Source organism: Ascaphus truei, chromosome 4 (genome assembly GCF_040206685.1).
Source record: "Ascaphus truei isolate aAscTru1 chromosome 4, aAscTru1.hap1, whole genome shotgun sequence".
Taxonomy (NCBI): domain Eukaryota; kingdom Metazoa; phylum Chordata; class Amphibia; order Anura; family Ascaphidae; genus Ascaphus; species Ascaphus truei.
Genome location: NC_134486.1, coordinates 78,802,119 through 78,814,295, shown reverse-complemented (window position 1 = coordinate 78,814,295; position 12,177 = coordinate 78,802,119). Strand labels below are relative to the sequence as shown.

The window sequence follows — 12,177 nt, the reverse complement described above, 5'->3', positions numbered from 1 at the left end:
TGGCGATGCGTCTAAGAAGCCGCCGAAGCCAAGGTAAGTGAGGTTTACAGAGGCCTTCGTCGCTTCCCCCGGCACTTAATTTAAGTGCCTTCGGGAAGTGCGCGGGGCCTCTGTAAACCCCGCGCAGGGGGGGTGCACCCTCTAGTTGCGCACCGCTGCTCTACACAATTTTCTAACCTTGCCAGGAATAAAGCTCAACAAACTGAGATGATTTCAAAGCATTTTTAATCTTTAAAAAAGCATGCAGATGATACATGTTTGTCCACGTATCCTCTTATTAGGGTCCCCTGACGAAGAACCTACATGGCCAGAAACTTATCATCTGCATGCTCTTTTGAAGATTAAAAATGCTGAAAGCGATTTGAGGTCATTTGTTTGCAGTTTTATTCCTTGCAAGGATACTGTACATTCAAAACAGTGAATCTAATGTATTGAGAACTGCCTTCTACTTATCTTCTTGTCCCTTTCTAAAATAACCAGCAAACTACAAATTCACACGTTTGTTTTGGATTACCATGTTAAAATAATAAAACTGTACCAAAAATTACTTGATTATTGAAAATGTAATAATGGCAACACTTCTATATTCCTGGTGTGTTAGCTTTTAAATCTTTGTCCTCTCTTCTTTAGAACAGGTTGGTATAAATGTCCCACGAGTGTGTATCACTCTGTAGGACTTTTAGTAGCGCTCATATCACATGATCACTAGGTACAGTACCAAAGTATTATATTTATTAGGATGTCATAAACCCAATAAATGGACCATAAAGTACCTAAACGCTTGGCCCTGTTTAGTAAATTTTGGCCTAAGTGTTGCATGAAAGGTATGACTTTAATTCCCTGAGATTCAGGACTGCCTCTATAACTCTACAATATTATAGCTTTCATTTTTGTAAATTGTTAATATTAATAAGGTTTGGAATGGGGCTATAAATTACACAGTGGCAAAATGAAAATATATTTTCTAAATATTGCACGTACACAACAAATCTTACATTTATAAAGGGCATTTTACAGGAACATGTTTCTATGTATGATATTGATTTGGATCAGCAACACGTATGATATTTCATTTTTCTTGTGATTTTTTTTGTACCGGAAAAAATAATGTGCGAAAACAAAAGACTGCTGTCGTTTTTCAAATCCCTATGTTTTAGTGCCATCTAGTGTCTTGCTTCTGCAACATTATATTACATTTCAATGAGAGATAGAGATGTGAGAATTTTTCACACGCTTAAACAAATTTCACCCTTTTTAGTTCGGTGAAAAAGTTTGCTTTGATCCAAAAGTTTGCAACAAATTCACCTAACTGTTAAAAATGAAGTACATTTCGATTAATTTTGCTTTAGAAAAATGCTGAAACTTAAAAAAAAGAAATTGCAAAAAGATACAGTGCTGCTATTTTGAAACTCTGAAAAATGAAACAGATAATTTTCACAAAAAAAATCTATTTCACTAGAACCTTTGGCTCCAAAGGTTCTACCAAATTATTTTTTGTTTTTTTGCAAACTTTTCGAAAGATACACTGATCTCTTCTTCCGACGATGTTACAATGAATGAAGCAAGCAAAAGCTATACTATAAACAGTGTCTATTGGAATGTTATCTGTGCTGGTCCTTCCCCCGGTGTGGATGTGTTTTATGGCTGGAGGTGTCAAAAGGTTCCTGAAAGCAAGTGATGAAAGAGTGTGTATGTGTATCAGTGTGAATAAAAAAGAATGGAGAGCCCACAGTATATACAGTGTATTTATATATATATATATATATATATATATATATATATATATATATATATATATATATATATATATATAAAGAAATACACAAGGAACCCCTTCAGTTCCATATCATTTTTGGCATGCACGCAATGACACTATAGCCTGGTCCTCGGGTGTTCCCGCAGGGGTCCCCACTTGGCTGCAGTATCAAGTCTGTGCACCCAAAAATAAGTAAAACACACAGAAACACTTTGAAATAAATAAGCATAACAGTAGCCAATGTTATGTCCCCTAACCACTTAATTACCGTAGTGGTTATTAACCGCTACTGTCATTAAGGGGTTAACCCATCCTCACCCACCACTCTGAAGGGCTAAGTACAACCCCCACTACCCACCCCTGTGAGGCATAACCACATCACCCCAACACACGGGAGGCCTACCGTCCGTCCCTTGGTGACAATAACCCCTACCCCCAATACCCACATTCAAAACAATACACACATCCGCAATAAACATAACAATTACTAATAAACTATACATAACTCACACACACCATATAGCAAATATATTGTGGTGTTACTTAACCCCTTAATAACAATAACGATTAATAAGCGCTAAAGTAATTAATGGGTTAAGCCACCCTTTACCCATTCATTTGTAGAGTGGCTTCATCATTCTCTTTATATATATATATATGTGTGTATATATATATATATATATATATATATATATATATATATATATATATATATATTATGTTACATATATCTGTAAAAATATATGTAAAATATAGGTATGATTAAGCAATCTACAAAGAAATGGGAAAGGATATGCATGTGGCAATGTAAAACATCCGATCTGCAATTGACAACATCACTGCCAAATTAAAAACAAATCCAAATGAAAATAAAAACACATATCATCAGAGAATACAGCAAGCACCTATCCAAAGCAGTAAAGAGTAAAGTGCTATAAAACTTACCATTGAACAATGTGTACATGAAGCAAATAATATTTCCATCATGTACACAATTGCAATCAATAGTCCAAAACAAATACACGATTGAAAGTAAACATTCTATATAAACAAAGCAAGTCGACAATAATACATTATCAACACACAATTAATGCCATCAGAAATACATACATGTTTATTAACGGGTTGTTTTTCAAATGTTTATTGCATTTTGTCATGTATTATACAACTCTTTTCCCTGTTTGCTTACTATTGTGTGTATGAAATGTTATGTAGATTTACTTTTCTCATTTAACATGATGATGATTGCATGGGTATATATTGGGACCCTGCCTTAATGGTTTAATGTGGCTTATTTGGTGCATTTAGATTGTGTACGATCGTGTTAGTTAGAAATAAATTTATTTTTGCAATGGTTTTGTGTTTGCATAGCAATCTTGAATAGTGTATTTTGTTTAGATTTGCTTGTAATGTATTTCTGATGGCATTAATTGTGTGTTGATAATTGTATTATGGTATTATTGTCGACTTGCTTTGTTTATATAGAATGTTTACTTTCAATCGTGTATTTGTTTTGGACTATTGATTGCAATTGTGTACATGATGGAAATATTATTTGCTTCATGTACACATTGTTCAATGGTAAGTTTTATAGCACTTTACTCTTTACTGCTTTGGATAGGTGCTTGCTGTATTCTCTGATGATATGTGTTTTTATTTTCATTTGGATTTGTTTTTAATTTGGCAGTGATGTTGTCAATTGCAGATCGGATGTTTTACATTGCTACATGCATATCCTTTCCCATTTCTTTGTAGATTGCTTAATCATACCTATATTTTACATATATTTTTACAGATATAGGTAACATAATATATATATATATACATATATATATATATATATATATATATATATATATCTATATATATATAAAGAGAATGATGAAGCCACTCTACAAATGAATGGGTAAAGGGTGGCTTAACCCATTAATTACTTTAGCGCTTATTAACCGTTATTGTTATTAAGGGGTTAAGTAACACCACAATATATTTGCTATATGGTGTGGGTGGGTTATGTATAGTTTTTTAATAATTGTTATGCTTCTTGCGGGTGTGTGTATTGTTTTGAATGTGGGTATTGGGGGTAGGGGTTATTGTCCCCAAGGGACGGACGGTAGGCCTCCCGGTGTATTGGGGTGATGGTGGTTATGCCTCATAGGGGTGGGTAGGAGGATGGGGTGTATTTATGTTAAAGTATTTATGTGTCTTGTAATAATTTTTTTGGGCACAGACTTGATACTGCAGGCAACACCCGAGGGCCACCGCCAGCCTATAGTACCATTCCTGTGCCTAAAAAAATTACTATTGGTTATGTATAAAAGGAGGGTTTAGGTGTTGTTGGGGGCACAGAACATGATTGTGTTGTGTATTGCAATGTTTATTGGGGGCCATTGTCACCAATATACATGCTTCTGTGACTTAACCCCTTCATTGCCTTAACGGATAGCCGGTAAGGTAATGAAGCAGCATTACTGTATTTTTATTATTAGTGTACATGAGCAGAGGGTCTCTGGACATGAACCGTGTTGGTTTTATGTCCGGGGATCCCCTGCTTCCCGAGATACAGGTAGCTTTATGAGGTGCCAGTATCTCCTATGAATGGAAATGTCCCGCGTCACGTGATCGGGCTATCTCAATGCATAGGAGATACAGTTACCTCATAACGGGGCCTGTATCTCGGGAAGCAGGGGGTCCCCGGGCATAAAACCAACGCGGTTCATCTCCGGAGACCCCCTGCACATCTACAATAGCAATCCTATTGATATGTACACATTTTTTTTCTGCCGCCGAGATTTGTGCAGAGAGAGGCGGATCTCGCTCTCTGCTGACAGATCTCACCAGCAGAGCCATTCTCGCCAGGGCTCGCCATCTCTCTGCCGGATTCCTCTCACAGATATGCGCACCTTCCTGCGTACTGCGAGGGGAATCCGCCAAAAACATGGAGAGTTTTAAGTCTGGCGAATGGCCATTCTCGCAGATCTCTGCATAGGCCCCAAAGTGTCATTGTTTAGTGAGTGAAGATTACAATCCTTTTAATTGATGATAGTCTAAAAAAATGTATCAGACTGGTAAAGTAAAGACTATGGCCAATCAGTGATCTATACACTAAAAGCAACAAGATAGTAACTGTTGTTGATATTTTCCCTATTAGGTCCACTTGATGAAGTGTTGTCATTGTATCTATTTATCTTACCACTTCACTTATTTAGTGAGCGAGAGTTTTTAAATCTACTAAAACTCCAGAACTATAAACTGGAGCTGGAGCACTAAAGACCCCCTATTAGTATTAGGGGTCAAAAGAGTGGACTGGGTAACAGTTAAACTCGTATCATAAAACAGTGTGCATGCATAGTTAATTTGTATTTATGCACGGTCACGACGCTCAATATTTTCCAATTAATAGATTGTACTATAAGTCTTATAATAGAGACTTATAAAGTGAAGGGAGTTGACACGGTATACTAGTGTTTCTTAGTATATTAGCGAGGTCACAATAATTGGGGGTGATAGTCATATCCAAATGCAGACATAGGGCATCATGCAGTAAGCAGCGAAAAAATGCATTAGCCAGTTTAGCAATTAGCCATGTTTTTGGCGTGTTAAACTCGCTGTATGCTGTAAGGGGCGAATCCCTGTTGAATGAATGCGCCACCACCATTTGATAAAATGACTAGTAACCGGTGGCGAGACGGCTGCCGGACGAGAAGCTGCCGAGAAGCCGCCCCCTGCCGAGATGTGTTTGCAGCAGAGAGAGATCCGCTGCTCCCTCGGCGCAAACATTGGCACATTAAAAATTATTGTTAAAACCATTTTTATTCATAGTGTACATGTGCAGGGGGTCTCCGGAGCTGAACCGCATTGGTTTCAGGTCCGGGGACCTCCTGCTTCCCGAGATACAGGTGCCGGTATCCCTCTGCATTTAAAGGTCCCGATCACGTGACCGCGGAATGTAAACAAAGCAGAGGGATACCGGCACCCCATAAAGGGGCCTGTATCTCGGGAAGCAGGGGGTCCCCGGACCTAAAACCAAAGCGGTTCAGCTCCGGAGACCCTCTGCACATCTACACTATGACTAAAACACACATATCAATAAAGACTCGTTCCTTACCTTTGCGGCTATCTGCTATGGTAGCGAAGTAGCTTGAATATTTTTTTAATAATACTGTACAGTGAGCAGGGGGTCCCCTGAGCTGAACCGCATAGCTTTGTGGACCAGGGACCCCCTGGTTCCCGAGTTACACGCCCCGGTATGTGTGATCGGGTGGGCAGTGTCACCGCCATGTTTATAGCGTCCCATACGCTACGTGCCCGCAATAAACATGGCGTCGACACTGTAACCGATGCCCCAAACCGGGGCTTGTAACTCGGGAAGCAGGGGGTCTCTGAGCCACAAATCAATGCGGTTCAGCTCAGGGGACCCCCTGATCCCGCACAATATTATTAAAATACATTAATGCTGCTTCATTACCATAGCGGATAGCCGCTAAGGCAATGAAGGGGTTAACGCATAATAGTATGTTTATTGGGGACAATTGCCCCCAATAAACATAGCAATACACAACATACAATACAGTAATGGGCAACATTACTATTATCCACAAATGGATAATAGTGCATGTGTCAATTTAAAATACATACAGAACAATAAATACATTAAATACATATAGCACTCACCCATGTTCGGCTGCCACGATGAAGGCCATCCTCATCTTTATCCTGCTAATGCCCCATCCGCTTCTGCAAAACAGACACAAGAATAAAAACATCCAATGTAATGTCCCCTAACCCCTTAATCACCATAGCGGTTTATTAACCGCTACAGTCATTAAGGGGTTAACCCACCATCACCCACATACCCTCCCCCACTACCTCCCCACCCCCCGAGGCCTAACCACCCTCACCCACTACCCACAAGGGAGTCCTACCACATACCCTTGGGGCCAATACCCCCTACCCCCACCCCAACACACACAGTACAATAATGTGCCAAATAACTATTATCCAAATAGGGATAATACATTATTTGGCCATTATTAAACACATTAACTAGCATAGTAAAATAAAGAAAATTCTACTGACCTCATCAATAAGAAGGCCCCGTCGTCAGCATCATCCTTGTGGTCCGTTGCCAAAATAATACATAGCCAATACATTGCAATGACATTCACATATCAATGAACCCCTTAATCGCCTTCTCAGGTACTAACCGCAAAGGTAATTAAGGGGTTAAGCTATCCTGGCAATGGCAATACCAATTATCCATAACATCCTCAATGAAATACAATGCAATTTCCTAACCAAATCAAATGTAATCATCCAATCTAAAGCATCAAATGCCAATCCAAAGTCTCAAATGCCACTTAAAACATTGCATTTACATTGTATACATGCTGCATAAAATGTAAGCTACATGTAGATGCTGCAAATCAATGTTAACAATACAATATTTCAAATAAAATAGCATTACATCAAAAGAAGTATACTATGTAATCCAATAAAGTCACCATCAATCAATTAACATACATGAATTACATCCCAAAACAATTAAAATAGCATCCATACCAATTACACAATTAACTATAGCAACCGTTACAGAGAACAAGTTACCATCATACAAAATAGGACACCAACAATTACAATATACTAAAGCAAGCCTCACCATTACCTAAAGTACAGCATAGAAGCCCCAAAATTACATCTTTCTAATTATAAAATACATTGAACACACATCTATGCATAGCAGCATAGCCACAATCATTTAAAATAGTGCAAAGCAAGCTTTTAAAACACTATCATTTTTTACCCTGTATGTATATATCTCTCTAGACATACATACATACATACATACATACATACATACATACATACATACATACATACATACATACATACATACAGTGGCAAGAAATGATGTACAATAAAAAAAAAAAACACATGTTAAAAGCAACAAAAAACACAGTTACATTAAATACATTTCTTTAGTTCACTTACCATTACTTGACCCACTCACCGACTCCCGTTGATCAGCTTACTCACGAACCAATCCACGAACAGGAACCCATAAAATAATAAACCAGAAAATAATAAACATTACAATAATAAAATCCAGGGGTCTTCTACTTCTAATCCATCTTCCTCTGTATTCTTGTTTCTTCTATCTTCTTCCGGGGTCTTCTTCCCGTCTGCTGCCACGCCCTGGTCTTCATTCTTCTGTAGGAGGTCCTTCCTCCTCGGCGTCTTGCTTCAAAATGAGACGACATAGGCTTTTAAAAGCCTATGACGTCACATTTTCGTCATGGTTCCCACGGCCCTGATTGGGCCGTGAAAACCATGTGTTTTGGCCGATACAAAAAAAATTATGACGTCACTTAAAGGCAATGAAAGCACAGCGAATCAGAATGGCTTTGCTTCAATTGCCTTTAAGATGACGTCATTAAAAGAAACATGGCCGGCCTCACATGGTACGGCAGCCAATCAGAGCGTGGGAACTCCATCCCATCTCTGATTGGCTCTAGTAGACCATGTGACAGAGGCTTCGGGAATAACGGATATGACATCATTGAAAGCCTGTCACATGGTACTAGAACCAATCAGAGTAGGGATAGACTTCCCACGCTCTGATTGGCTACCATACCATGTGATGGCGGCCATGTTTCTTTTAATGACGTCATCTTAAAGGCAATTGAAGCAAAGCCATTCTGATTGGCTGTACTTTCATTGCCTTTAAGTGACGTCATCATTTTTTTTGTATCGGCAAAAACACATGGTTTTTACGGCCCAATCGGGGCCGTGGAAACCATGATGAAAATGTGACATCATAGGCCTTTAAAAGCCTATGTCGTCTCATTTTGAAGCAAGACGCCGAGGAGGATGACCTCCTACAGAAGAAAAAAGACCAGGGCGTGACAGCAGACGGGAAGAAGACCCCGGAAGAAGATAGAAGAATACAGATAAAGATGGATTACAAGTAGAAGACCCCTGGATTGTCGGGTTTTATTATTTTAATGTTTATTATTTTCTGGTATTATTTTCTGGGTTCCTGTTCGTGGATTGGTTCGTGAGTAAGCTGATCAATGGGAGTCGGTGAGTGGGTCAAGTAATGGTAAGTTAACTAAAGAAATGTATTTAATGTAACTGTTTTTATTGTACATCATTTCTTGCCACTGTATATATGTATGTAAGTCTTGAGAGATATATACATACAGGGTAAGAAATGATAGTGTTTTAAAAGCTTGCTCTGCACTATTTTAAATGATTGTGGCTATGCTGCTATGCATAGATGTGTGTTCAATGTATTTTATAATTAGATAGATGTAATTTTTGGGCTTCTATGCTGTACTTTAGGTAATGGTGAGGCTTGCTTTAGTATATTGTAATTGTTGGTGTCCTATTTTGTATGATGGTAACTTGTTCTCTGTAACGGTTGCTATAGTTAATTGTGTAATTGGTATGGATGCTATTTTAATTGTTTTGGGATGTAATTCATGTATGTTAATTGATTGATGGTGACTTTATTGGATTACATAGTATACTTCTTTTGATGTAATGCTATTTTATTTGAAATATTGTATTGCTAACATTGATTTGCAGCGTCTACATGTAGCTTACATTTTATGCAGCATGTATACAATGTAAATGCAATGTTTTAAGTGGCATTTGATGCTTTAGATTGGATGATTACATTAGATTTGTTTAGGAAATTGCATTTTATTTCATTGAGGATGTTATGGATAAGTGTATTGCCATTGCCAGGATGGCTTAACCCCTTAATTACCTTTGCGGTTAGTATCCAATAAGGTGATTAAGGGGTTCATTGATATGTGAATGTCATTGAATGTATTGGCTATGTATTATTTTGGCAATGGACCACAAGGATTATGCTGGCGACGGGGCCTTCTTATTGAAGAGGTTAGTAGAATTTTCTTTATTTTACTATGCTAGTTAATGTGTTTAATAATGGCCAAATAATGTATTATCCCTATCTGGATAATAGTTATTTGGCACATTATTGTACTGTATGTGTTGGGGTGGGGGGAGGGAGTATTGGCCCCAAGGGTATGTGGTAGGACTCCCTTGTGGGTAGTGGGTGAGGGTGGTTAGGCCTCAGGGGGTGGGGGGGTAGTGGGGGAGGGTATGTGGGTGATGGTGGGTTAACCCCTTAATGACTGTAGCGGTTAATAACCGCTATGGTGATTAAGGGGTTAGGGGACATTACATTGGATGTTTTTATTCTTGTGTCTGTTTTGCTGAAGCGGATGAGGCATTAGCAGGATGAAGATGAGGATGGCCTTCATCGTGGCAGCCGGACATGGGTGAGTGCTACATGTATTTAATGTCTTTATTGTTCTGTATGTATATTAAATGGACACATGCACTATTATCCATTTGTGGATAATAGTCATTGTGCCCATTACTATAGTGTATGTTAGGGGGGTATAGGTGTTGCTGGTGTAATATATATATATATATATATATATATATATATATATATATATATTTATTTATATATATATATATATATATTTCTTTAGTTAGTGTGGGGCTGTTGTGTGTGTTTTCTTTTTATTGTGGGTAGCGGGTGTGGGTGAAGAGGGTATTAGCCCCAACGGTGGTTTGTTTCGGGCTTGCGGGTGGGTAGCGGGAGGGTTTAACCCCTTCGTGACCGTAGCGGTATTAACTGCTACGGTCGTGAAGGGGTTAAGCGCACCCGCAACCCCCCGCAAGCCCTAAACAAACAACAAGGGCCAAATACCCCCTTCACCCACCCCCACTACCCACAATAGACCTGGCACGGCTGTTTAACCCCTTCATTGCCTTAGCGGTTAGCCGCTAGGGTAATGAAGTGGCCTTTAAATGCATTTTTCCTGCCTCGGATGCAAGCTGGGGGGGGTCCGGTGCTGGTATTAATGGTATCAGCTCCGGAGACCACCGGCATCAATCCCAGCCAGGAAAAAGGCCAGAAATTTTTCTAAGTGCCGATCCGCCACTCATCAGCAGCCTCCCACCATCAACTTGCCAACTTTTTCTTGCGGGCTGATTCGCCAGAAAAACGCCATTCTAGAGTGGCGAATAGCTCCGCTAAGCTACTCGCCACTACTAGAATACAGCGTGGCGGAAAATGTTTCTATTTCAGGCGGAAAGTGACATCTCGCCACCGGCGGAAAAAAAAAAAACGCCAACCAAACTGGCGTTTTTTTTTATTCTCGCCACTTTCTCGCCCTTACTGAATAGAGGTAGCCAATTTTGGCGGGAAAGTGTCGAGAATTGCCTTTCCGCTGCTTACTGCATGATGCCCCAAGTGGCTGCAACCCCTTAGACACTGGCTATTAGGCTGAGTCCCTGTGCCGCTGACCACGCTCATGCTTGGAGAGCAGTGACATCACCAACTCTCCAAACATGAGCGACGGGTGGCCACACTATTTTGCAAGCGCGCGCGGGGGGCGTTGCAGGCAAGCTGAGCGCGGTTCAAAGACAGGTTTTTTTGTTTACGCAAGCGCGAAGTGTGGGTGAGCATCCTTGCCTGCGCACGAGCGTGCACACTCCGCGTGAGCACTCTGCGTGAGCGGGGACATCCAAATTTAAATAGCGAGCATATACCTCGTCAAGCACCACGCGGTCAGTGTGGTCAGCGCGGTCAGCGGCACAGGGGACTCAGCCTTATACAAAAATTGTCAGTGCAATTACTAACAAACATGTGTTCTCAGGTTTAAGCAAAGCGAAACTTGATCAGTAAATATTGTTTAGCTCTCCCAAGAGAGTGATTGCAGGCACAACAAAGCCTGTTTTTAGCCTGGAGGCACGGATCTAAGTCCATATCAAGTTACAGCCTCTTATAGCTATGGTAAAGTTTGCTTAGCGATTAGAAACAAATTTGCATAACCTTAGTTGATTTGTGTTAGCCTGCTCGTGAAACCACCTCTCTCAGACTGCATGCTGTGAACTCTGAGTGTCGTGACGTCTGTCTGATTATTTTTTTTCCAGGTGGGTGTGTTTTTATTCTAGAAATCACAAACATCATTTATATTACTAATTGGACCTTGTTGTCCACCTTGATAATGTGAAGTTGTTGACATTTTTAATGGCCCCGAAGCTGAAATTAATGGGGTTTAGCTCGGAGACCCCCTTCTTCACACTTATGTAAAAAAACAGCAATAAAAAAAAGCATGACTTGCTCTTTTAAAATGTCAGAAATATGTTTTACAGTATTCTGAGTTCAGTAATATGGACTGTATTTCTTAATAGCTACACAATCAAAACAATAAAAAAAAGTAGGCGTACATTGTTTTTTTTTTTTCATTTTTAAAACAAATATTCTAAAGAGTAATCCCATTGAGCAGTCAGGGAATAAAAATGTCTAAAATATTTCCTGTATTACTTCAGGATCCTTGATAAACAACGGGTTTGTTCCTATTTTTCTCATT

General features: G+C 39.5%; 1 protein-coding gene across 1 annotated transcript in view; it reads left to right on the top strand.

Annotated features, from left to right (window-relative positions):
- The window catches only part of BFSP1 (beaded filament structural protein 1), a 53,380-nt gene that overhangs the window by 30,496 nt on the left and 10,707 nt on the right, over positions 1-12,177 (top strand). The gene's annotated exons all lie outside the window — the stretch shown is intronic.